General features: G+C 40.4%; 2 long non-coding RNA genes across 2 annotated transcripts; one reads left to right on the top strand and one right to left on the bottom strand.

Moving 5' to 3' along the window:
- Positions 1-557: 557 nt before the first annotated feature.
- LOC144372320 (uncharacterized) lies at positions 558-6,479 on the bottom strand. The gene is made up of 2 exons (XR_013432332.1): positions 5,788-6,479; positions 558-759 (listed from the first exon to the last, which is right to left on the bottom strand). It is a non-coding gene; the product is annotated as an uncharacterized LOC144372320 (long non-coding RNA).
- A 61-nt stretch (positions 6,480-6,540) lies between these two features.
- Positions 6,541-11,539, top strand: LOC144372319 (uncharacterized). The gene is made up of 4 exons (XR_013432331.1): positions 6,541-6,699; positions 10,201-10,260; positions 10,364-10,502; positions 11,438-11,539. It is a non-coding gene; the product is annotated as an uncharacterized LOC144372319 (long non-coding RNA).
- The last annotated feature ends 162 nt before the right edge of the window (positions 11,540-11,701 follow it).

Here is an 11,701-nt window from a genome sequence, read left to right as displayed (position 1 = left end):
CACAGATTTGAAGGTTCCAGTCCATGATCTATTGGCCCCATTGCTTTAGGCCTGTGGTGAAGCAGTACATCATAGTAGGAGCATCTTGTGGTGTAAAACTGAAGGGGAGGAAGGGACTGGGGTTTTACAGCCCCCCTAAGGATCTTCCACTCGACCCTGACTCTTAACAGTTCTAATGCCATCACTCTGAGGACCAAGAGTTTAATATGTGGACCTTTGGGGGATACCTACCCCAAACATAGCAGCCTCCAAGTGTCTCACATTTGGGTTCACCCAAATAAAAAGGCCAAATTATTATTTTCAATACTTACTCTGATTATGCTTCCAATGATCAGAAAGCCTCTCAGCAAGTCTCATCTCAAAGTTTCCTACCACCTCCCAATAACCCTGAGCTGGGGATACTTGAACCTTTGCAGACATTCCAGATCCAAACTATAGCAACTCAGTTTTAAGGGGCCTAGTTGAGGGGGGGGACTGAGTGATACGAATTCAGGAAAATGCCCTTACGGAGGGAAAGTTTCAAGTATGTGTTTTGTTTCTAAGAATGAACAGGACAGTTTGCCCCAGAAACTATATTAGTATAACATGTACAACAAGGGGAGGATCCAACCCAGTGTTCAGAAGCAGCCGCTAAAGGAGGAGCTCCATGCTGACAAGGGAGAGGCCTTCTGAAGAAGCAGAGTCAAGTAGCCAGTGTGGAGGGAAGATGAGCAGCCACGTGTCAGGGGTGCAAGAGAGCGCTTAGGAGGAACAAGCCACCTGCAACGAGAAAGAAGAGGGACTAAAAGGGAAACAACTTGGTATTCACTTGAGTACTTCACACAAATATGAGCATGAATGCTGGACTGCACATTCTACCAAAGATTCCTTTCAAGGTTGGTTGGGGACAGGAAGCTGGGATTCAGTCCCCTGCTCCTGCCGACTCTGTTCTTGTTCCCAGGCTGCTGTGACAGAGAAGATACTGGGCCTTAATCTCATAGACATCTTTCAAAGTCATAACACATCTCAGGTGGGAAAAAAATTCCAAGATGGAGCTATCTCTTTTTTTTTTTTTTTAATCTTAGTATTTGGTAGTCGCTTAAGTTACTCTTTAGCTTTCTATAACTACTCCAATCTTCTTATTTATTTATTTATTTTTAAAAATTATAGGTGGATACAGTATCTTTATTTTTATTTGGTGCTGAGGATTGAAACCAGTACCTCACACATGCTAGGCAAGTGCTCTATCTCTGAGTCACAACCCCAGCCCTACAACTACTCCAATCTTCTATAATGTTTCAAGCACAATGCACTCACCATACATCTAATGCTGCTACTCTAAATGGCTCTGTTTCTCAAGGAAAGAAAGGCATAGGTATATCTGTGGTTATTTGCTTAGGCCACATCCGCAGAACCTAGAGAAAAGTCATCATTATCCTTCTCTAAACACTGCACTTTGACATCATGTGACTTCCCAAGACAAATCAGGGATTAAGTGGAAAATCTTATGAGATTAAAGGACACAGAAAGTCGAAGAAACATGATGAAAAGGATATAGGTTTCATTTTTCACTTGCAGATGAGCAAACTGTCACACAGATTGTGAGTTTAGGTCATTTGCTTACTTGCTGTGTCTTGGGAAAATCAAGGGTGAGGCTTATTACCCTGTGACCTGAGTTTTCTTTTCCAAAAAGTTTGGAAATTATGTAGAATGCAAAGTCACCAAAAGTCCACATACAAATAAAAATGATTTCCTTATTGGCCTCCCTAAGAAAATTAGACAAATCTAAGAGATATTTTAGATGGACGGAATTTTAATATTAAAATCAGCTTGTAAGGTGAATAGAGTTTGAAAGGAAGAGCTAGCATTTCCACATCTGACTCAGGAAAGGCATGGATTAGACACAGCAGATCTGTGCTCTCACACAGTTCAAACAAAACCTCTCCTCTCCCCTCAAGGGTGGGTTTGGGGACATAAGGTGACAAACACTGAAGCAATGGCAATGCCAAAAATAACACAAAGGGTGGATTAATGAAATGAGGATTATTATTTAACAGACTCAATATACCACAAGAATTGTTGCACTCTCACCTCAGGCTTGAGAAAAAAGAGCAGAGGGAGATTAAAGACAATTGTTAGATGAGATGGATGTTGAAGTCCTGTCCATGACACAAGGTTCCAAGTAGAGATTTTTTTTTTTTTTAAAGTGAGCAGCACATTTACTAGTTCTTTGGTATTTTTTTCTTGCATTCATTTTTGTAAAATGTTAGTATTTAAGAGTATTTAAGATTTTTTTCGTTGAAGTATTAAAGCTATTCTTAGGTTCTTCATTTATTCCTGGTTTGTAGAGATAAGACTCTTAGGCAAAATATATATATATATATATATATATATATATATATATATATATATATATATTCTAGCTTCAGAAAGCAGCATGTGAAACTCCTTTCAATAAGCTCCAGAAGGCAGTGAACCATGTCTGTCTCTTTCTTCTACTGTATATTTTATAGAAGGAAAAATGCTTGGTGATCCTGTATCAACCAGCATTCTCCAGAAGAATGGAGAATGGAAGGTATATGTAATTACAAGGACATCTATCAGGCTGGATTACACAGTCAGAGGCTGGATAGGTCAGAGAGCCCCACAAAGGCTGTCTACAGTCTTGAGAGCTGGGAAGATCAGCAGTTGCTCAGTCCAGGAAGCTAGAAGCTGGGCAGGGTTGTAGCTCAGTGGCAGAGCACTTGCCTAGTCTATGTGAGGCAGAGTTCGATCCTCAGCACCACATACAAGTAAATAAATAAAACAAAGGTATTGTGTCCATCTACAACTTAAAAGAAGAAGAAGAAGAAGAAGAAGAAGAAGAAGAAGCAGCAGCTGCTGCTGCTACTAGAAGCCTTAGAACCAGAAGGACCAATAATGCAACCCCAGTCCAAGGCTGAAGACATGAAGTCCTCTGGAGATTCCAAGTCCACATTCAGAAGCTAAAGAATCTGGTCTAATATTTGCAGGTGATGGCAGTACCCATTCAAGAAGACTCAAATAGGTGCATGTGCAAACTTTCCACTTCTGCTTTTTGTTCCATGCGGATCCCCAGCATATTGGACAATATGGCCCACATTCAGGCAGGTCTTTCCCCTCTTGCAGATCCTTGTACCAACTGTCTCTGCAAACACCCTCACAGACACACTAGAGGTGTGCTTTACCAGTTCTTTAGGTATTGCTCAATCCAGTCAGGTCGACAACCAGGATTAACCTCACATCCATCCTATTCAACACATCTCCAATCAAAGTTACAGCTTTCTCTGGATCCAATAGACTGTTTCCGTCAATTCTTCTAGGCCCCCCAAATGACTTTTTATTCTTTTCTCTTTTTAGTTATCAAAACCATCATTGTGTTCTCAGAACTCTACTTTCATAAAATCTGATTCCCCTCTTTACATTCCATTAGTCTCAATACCAATTTAAAATCTGAAAATTAGCTGGTCACAATAGTACATGCCTATAATTCCTGTGGCTTGGGAGGCTGAGGCAGGAGGATCACAAGTTCAAAGCTAGTCTCAGCAATTTAGAAAAGCCCTACACAACTTGGTAAGACCCTGTCTTAAAATAAAAAATAAAAAGGGATGAGGATGTTAAGTGCCCCTGAGTTAATCCTTGGTACCAAAAAAAAAAAAAATCTGCAAACCACTCTCTTCTGCCTATACTTCCCATTCTTCCCATTATCCCCCCAAAATCCCAGACACCACAGGGTTAATTAACCTAGGGGGATATTGAGATGAACACACTGTGAGGAGAATAATTTTCATTCTTCCTCAGAATAATGGCAGAGGGCAACTTCCCTAGGTATGGACAAAAGGAAGAGACCAAGTAAGCCAAGATGTCACTCATAGAAAAAAAATGTCAGTTTCTAATCACCACTGACAACCCTCATATTTTATTACTATTACTTGTAGATACACTCATGAAAATTGGCATTATGGATGAACAGATAAAGAAAATGTGGTATATATACACAATAGAATATTACTCAGCATTAAGAGAAAAAAATCATGGCATTTGCAGGTAAATGGATGGAGTTGGAGAATATAATGCTAAGTGAAGGAAGCCAATCCCAAAACCAAATGCCGAATGTTTTCTCTGATATAAGGATGCTGATTCACAATGGGAAGGTGGGGGGGGGGTGGAGCATGGGAAGAATGGAGGAACTTTAGATAGGGCAAAAGGGAGGGAGAGGAAGACAGGGAGTTGGGGTTAGAAAAGACGGTGGAATGAGATGGACATCATTACCCTAAGTACATGTATGAAGACACAAATGGTGTGACTCTACTTTGTGTACAACCAGAGACATGAAAAATTGTGCTATATATGTGTACTATGAATTGAATTGCATTCTGCTGTTGTACATAACAAATTAGAATAAATAAAACACAAAAAGAGAGTCAATGTGCCTTCATAAAGGGTAGTGTGGAAGCATATGCAGAATACCTTACCCATGCACAAGCTTAGTGTAAGAGGAACTCCTGGTAGCAGAAGAAAAGGAGGGCAGACAATCTCCACGGTTTGCAGAAAACAGGTAGAGCTAACTATAACTAATCATAAGGCCCTTAACAACCACAACACATGTTGTTCCAGAAAGACCTGTTACTAATGTGATCAAATATGAACTCCTTATTCTAGCACTCGACTTGACATCAAAATATCAAACCAGTCCCCTGAGATAGGACTTCTTACTCATTAACATGAGTCCTCAAGGGTGATCTCCCTCTAATCCAGATTTACACCTGGAATTACCTCTCCTGGACTCTCTCCTACCTACCTATATCCAAGGCCCATTTAAGCCCTACCTCCCAGGTGAAGACTTACATGAATGAAGGTCTCATTACCTCCCCACTTCTCTGACCTCCCCGGGCAGATACGGTCTGAATTCTCACCTGGCTCTTAATATACACATACTCCACTTTTAGACATTTTCTTTGTATCTTCATGTCCCAGATAAAAATCACTAGTTCCTTAATTTCAAGTTCTAAGGTTGTAATTAGGTATAAGTCTAATGGCACCTACTTCACGACAGATGGTGAATATCAGCATTTCCTGATTACTGAGCCACTATCAGATGCTTGAGTTGGTAGAATGAAAAATGTCTCAGTTCTAGTGATGATTAGTAGAAACTAGCACTTGTTTAAAGACTTCAAAGTGAGCATTCTCTGAGTAATAAACTCCGTCAGTCAGACACTTTATAGCTCCAAAGTAATGGGTCTGCTGGAAGAAATTCCAGACTCAGTACCTGGATTTCCAGAAGCTGCCATATATATATTTTTTGTTTTTGGAATTTAACTTGAGAAGCCTAAGGGAGCTAGAACATTCACAAGACCTCTTTCTTAAAGAAAGGTAATCACATGAACAGTACTTTATATTCCACTTACATTGTCAAGTAGTCTTTGAACAACCTTGAGAGGTAGAGTGGTAAGTTATTAAAGACCAAGGGGCAGAGAAGATTAACTTTTTTCCACTCACTCTCAATTAAGGAACATCACATATTTTCTATTTCTTCTTGGATACCTGGACACTGATCATAGGATTTTATAATACCTGAGAACTCGGTCTCCAGAATGCCTAGACCTAACCAAAAAAAAAAAAAAAAAAAAAGCTGAAAACTTCCTCCCTGGCATTCTGTAACCTCTCCAAAGCCCTCGTTCTCTCCTGGGCACCCAGTCTTTTACATCAGCCAAGTCCAGAGGTCTCAAGGGTCCCAAACCACCACCTTCACATGCCATGCATAATTAACGCTGCCAACCAGAAAATTACCTAAAAGCATGCGTGCCTTTATGCTACAGTTAGTAAACCAAGACCACTCAGGTTTTTCCAGTGCACAGCACTTTAGGATCCGCGAGGAGGCCTTCATTGGCTGGGTCATTTGGTGCTTTCCTGACAGCCCGGGACGCGGGATGGAAAGTCGCCCCTACGAGGGGAGGCCTCCACCACGACGGCTTCCTTTCCTCCTTCCTAATCCTCAGGCGGGCGTTTCCCCGCGCAGCGGCCTGGAGCGGGTGGAACCGCTTTTCCTCGCTCCACGTACCGGGCACAAGGACTGCAGTTTAAGCAAAGGGGACAGGGAGGCGTGGCTCTCAGGACTCCAGGGCTGCGTAGTGTTTCCTCTCAGGGACCTGCAGTCCTGCGAGGTCTTCCTTCGAAAGATGTCTTCGTCGTGACATTACGTAAACCAGTTCCAACTTGGAAAGTTAGCAAGAAAGAAGAGAGGGAGAGAGGAGAGAGGAGAGAGGAGAGAGAGAGAGAGAGAAAAGAGAGAAAGAAAGAAGGAAAGAAAGAAGGAAGGAGGGAGGGAGGGATGGAGGAAGGAAAGAAGAAAAGAAAAGAAAAGAAAGAAAAGAAAAAAGAAAAAGAAATCCCTACACGGGAGCCACACCGGCTTTCCCTGGCCGCCCAGCGGCCGCACACTCTCTTCTCGCTTCAGCCGGCCGGAAGTGGGAAGGGGCCGCCGGCGCGCAGGGGGCGAAACTTGGTCTCCCGGCAACGGCCTCGGCGATTGGCCAGACCGTCTGCTGCCACAGCCAATGGCCAGGCGCTTTGCCAACGCTCGGCACCGCGACTGCGGCTGCGCGGGAGATTCAAATCGGCGGTGCTACTAGCTTTCGTTGTCTGTGGTCCTGCAGCCGGCCTGCGTCCTCTCGCCATGGATAACCCTGAAAATGTCTTTCAGTGAGTGTCCGGCTAGTGGGGTGTGGGCGCCGCGAGCTCATGATCCCCGACTCTGCGCCCCTGAGGGGGCTGGGACAGTTAGGGGTATGGCCCTCCGCCCCTGGGCCCTCGGCACGGACCTGCCTGTGTTCCTGGTCTGGGCCCCCCTCGCCTTAAGGCTGCGAGCCACTTCCGAGTCACCGAGTAGAGGGTGGTCCCACTGAGACCCTGGCGACTCGAGATCTGCGGCCATGCCGACCGTTTAGGGGCATTGCGGCAGCTTGGGAGGCCCTTGGAGGTCTTGCTGTTCCTTAAGGAAACCTATCCGTGGGCTTGGGGCGCCGCTGTGGGAGGAGAGTGTCCAGTCCACCAAAACCCCGCCCTGCGTGTCTTAAGTCACTCATTTAAAAATTATACGACAGAGGGAGAGAATATACAATAGCTCTCTTACTCATAATCCTACTGCTCTTTTAAAAAGTCTTTAGTACACAGCACTTAAACTGATCTATTCCGTCCCGCCAACGGTTGACAAGTTCCCATGGCCTGTGTGACTTGCCCAGCCGGTGATTAAAAAAAATTTTTTTGATACGGTTAAATCATATGTGGCAGAAGTAAAACGGGGTTAGTTTTACCAGATATTTGGGGATCACAAGACCGAGGTTGTCAATATACTCAAAACAAAAATCTTTTAAGACTTTTTCTTTGGAAGTCCTATTCCTCTACCCCCATTTTTAAAGGGAAATCTGTATTTCAGCCCTTATTTTGACTTTCTAAAGACTAATTTGCTCTAATGAACGGGTTGATTTATTATTAGTGTATTTAAGCCATTTTCCTGGAGAATGTGGTTGGTGTGAACATGAATTACTTTGGGCAAAGGTTATGTTTATTACACATTTTGGAGGAAGAGTCCTGGCATTATAGGGATTTGTTCCTCTGTTATGAGGCATGAGAAAGATTCAAATTTACAAATAATCATTTTTAAGGTTTAAAAATAGATAATATATTTGTATGGTTTTAGAAAGATTTGGAAAGTATTCACTGACAATTCCTGTACCTGTCTACTCTCACCCTATCATATGTATCCTTTGTTTATTTATTTATTAGTTTTTTTTCAAGCGATTCTTCTTAGACATATAAATACTTAACGTTATTAAAGTGTATATATATGTATGTATATGTATGTGTCTGTATGTGTACATTTCCTGCCTTCATCTCACATGAAATGTAGCAGAGCAATTCCATTCTTTTTTTGCCTAAGATATCCTTGGAGATTTCTATCAATACATAGCACTCGTTTTTTAAAAATTTTTTAGACAACTGTTTAATATTGCATATACCATAATTGATCCAAAAATCCTCAGTGACAGACACTTGGGTTGTTGACAATATCTTGCTGTTACAAACAGTGTTGTAGTTAAAAAAAAATGTACATATGGCAATGGTATTTTGCATATACCCAGATGTATCAGTTTTCTAGATTCCTGAAAGTGTTTTTCCTGGATGAAGAGCAAATCCATCTGAGATATTGGTAAGATACCTACAAGCAAGATTTGAGTGTGCCTGCTTCCATTTCTTACCTGTATACTTTTGTTGTGTTTAAAATTTTTGTTTTGCAAAATCTATTGATTAAGTTGTATCTTATTGACAGTGAATTTCTCTTATGAGAGAGGTTTAACATCTTTTCAAGTTTAAGAGCCATTTGTATTTCTTTGTGAAATGCTTTTTAATCCCTTTGCTCATTTAAAAAATTGGGTTTATAACTTTGCTTCTCAATTTTTAGAAGTCCTTTTGTTTTTCCAGTTTATCATTTCTCTTTTGACTTGGAAAGTTTTAAAAAATTTTGTTTATTTGAGATGTAGAAGCATTTCATTACTATATAGTTGAACTTTTCTGGCTTTTCCTATCATGGCTTCTGGATTTTTAGTCTTAAGACACAATGATTTCATTTGTCTGTGGAGGTGATAGCTAGAATAAAGTATAGTTTAAGATTCTCTACTTTCTGAGGGTCCTTAATTGAGTGTGTGGAATAAATTGACAATAAATAGATTAATAAGGGGAAAGGTATACAGATTTTATCCTGTGCAAGACCCTGGGAGCATCAAAATAAAAAACAGAAGGGAAATGAGGAGTTAAGGTGGACTTAGAGAAAATCAATCTGTTTACCTTGCTAATATGAATTCATGCAAGTTTTTCTTAGAATAGTTTTTCAGAGCCATTTCTGCCTGCAATTCTCTGAATATCCACCTTGAAATATGCCAAAGAAGTATTTTGAGGTGGGTGTTCTTGTCTCTTACCAAAGTATTGCTTTAAAATCCCTTTTTTTTAAAAAAATCTAATGATTTCTCAAATAGCAAACCTAGGAGACCTTCTCATCTTGACTCATACCCAGAACACAGCCCCATCAGGAAGTCCTTTCCTCGCCCTAAGAGAGGTGCCAGATTCCCCACATGTAGTCCAACTAACCACCAGTCACCAGGGTGTTTCAGTAGCTTCCTATCCCTACCATCTTCTCATGGAGGAAGGAAGACTTTTAAAATGCAAATTAGAACTTCCCCAGCTTATCACACTAAAGCCACACTGGCTCACTTTCTGTTCCTGGAAGAGGCTGGTTCCTGAAGTTCTCTCAGCCTTGACGGTTTTCTCCCAAGATAGCTCTGTGGCTTTCTGGTGGTATCCCGTCAGTGCCCTCAGAGGCAGGCCTTCCCCGTCCACCCTTCCTGAAAATAGTAACTCTTACCCCTTCTATTTGGTTTGTTTTTTCTTCTTGGTACTTAATGTAACCTGACACTATTTGATTTCTTTTTGCTTGTTTGCCCCACGAGCACCTGAACTGCCACAAGAGTTTTGCTTTGCTTGGTTGATTTTTTTTTTTTTTTAAAGATGTGTTTGGGTATTTGGAAGTCAGGGAAACAGTTCTATGGGAATTCTAGTGACTGATTCATGAAAACTGCCAATCACCTTTTCTTCCTCAGGAACTTTGTGTTACATTGGGGCCCAGGAAATGAACTCTATCTAGAGTGTCCAGTTGTGGAATCTTGTTTATCCACCTGCTGGCAAGCCCTTATTGGATCTTATTCCAACTCAGTCTCCGCTGTACTCCTGGAAAGCAAGAGAAGGGATCTGAGCAGGGTCTAGCTTATATCCCACTGTTAGGAGAAGGGGCAGCAAGTTTCCAGGCACTGACCCTCAGGGTGGTTAACACCCCTGAGGACCAGGGACAGAAGCAGGAGACCCTGGGATAGAGCTAGGGATAAACTTTCCTCTGGAAAAATACTGACTGTTTTGAGTTTTTTGGCCACCTCTGAGAGCTCTTTTAAATTTTATATAGCTTTTAGGTTGGTATTTAAGGTTTCTATTTTAAGGTATATAAATCACATATATATTATATTATATAATACAATATATAGATATATGATAAGTATTTAATATAAACATAATATATGATATAAATCATATATAATTAAATATTTTGCTCTTATAAATTATCCATAATTTTCATGTGCATTCTTTTATTTGTTCTAGAATGTTTGAAGCCCATATGCAGAGCTACAAAGGAAATGACCCACTTGGTGAATGGGAAAGGTTAGCATTTGGATTTGAGGGGTAGGGGCATTGTTTTTGTTTTTTCCTTTAAACCAACTATATGTTGTACTATGGAAAATTAACATTATCCATATTTTTCTAGCTATATGCAGTGGGTAGAAGAGAATTTTCCTGATAATAAAGACTACTTGATAATGCTACTAGAACATTTAATGAAGGAATTTTTAGTTACGAAGAGATACCACAATGACCCAAGATTCATCAATTATTGTTTAAAATTTGTGAGTATACTTTCATATCGATAATCAAATCTGTAATCATGTTGAGCTTTTGTTTTTTTGACCTATATTTTAAGATCTTTTAGACTGCCTTTTATTTTAATTTCTTGTTTCCAGTCATAACTTTTTAAAAGAGATGTGTATAGCCTTGGCTCTGTATAGTGAATCATTGATTCAGTTTTTAAATTCTCCTTTATTTCAAGTTTGTACATGTTCCAACATGGAATAGAAACCAAAAAAGTAAAAGAGGGTTTGTTGGGTAGAAAACGTGATGAGCAGGAAACTCCCAGGTGCCAGGAGAGCTCCAGGGAGTAAACAGTGGGGAGCATTCTGGCTCTCAGAAACTACACTTAGTACTAAGGGGAGAATGAAGGCTCAGGCCTGAAGATTGCATCTCTTCGACCTGGAAGAGTAAAAAGCAAATCCTTCTAGTATTTAATGAAAACCAAACTATACTGTCTCAGGTAATGGGGAAGACACTTTGGTAATAATGCACTTTAAAGGAGACAAATCTACTTGATGACTTCACTCTATTTTGGGGATTTAAAAAACAAAATCAAAAAGAGATACTCTGAACTCCATCTGTTCTGAATTGAATCAAATGTATTTGATGGCAATTTTAGGAAACATGGCAGGGCTTTATTTCCCTTAGAAATAAATACCACATTTCAGCAATTTGCATTGACTATCCTATCCTGATTAAATAACCAGTTTTACAGTTATTTGGGGTACTTCTTGAACATTTTGATTTGGTCAGAAATTATCTCTAAAATACTTACTTACAAAATATTTTAGTTCCATTTTCTGAGGCAGTGTGATTGAATTGATTTATTTCTTGTGCTGCTTACTGAAAGATCAAGGGGATGTATTGTGTGATAATTTTGGTTACTGTGATTTTTCTCTTATTTCTCCTTATTTTATCCTGTTTTCCCTTATAGCTAGGCCCTCAGAACCTCTGCATAATGCTTCAATTTTAAACCAAATGGTACCATCAAAATCAAGTCAAGGAAAGAACTCAGCCTCTATCTTTAAGAATCAGGTAATGATGACTATTATAGGTTGTACAGAAACTAGGAGTGGTATTGAACGGTCCTCCTGGCTCCTTTCTGTATCCACCTTGGCATCTCTTTTCTTTAACCTTGTTTCCTGTGACTTAACATCCATGTCAGCTGCCCGTTCCCATGTCAGCTTTCTGGGCCCGT

This window comes from Ictidomys tridecemlineatus (genome assembly GCF_052094955.1).
Source record: "Ictidomys tridecemlineatus isolate mIctTri1 chromosome 12 unlocalized genomic scaffold, mIctTri1.hap1 SUPER_12_unloc_4, whole genome shotgun sequence".
NCBI lineage: Eukaryota > Metazoa > Chordata > Mammalia > Rodentia > Sciuridae > Ictidomys > Ictidomys tridecemlineatus.
The sequence above is the reverse complement of the archived record's forward strand: the minus strand, read 5'-3'. Positions and strand labels throughout refer to the sequence as shown.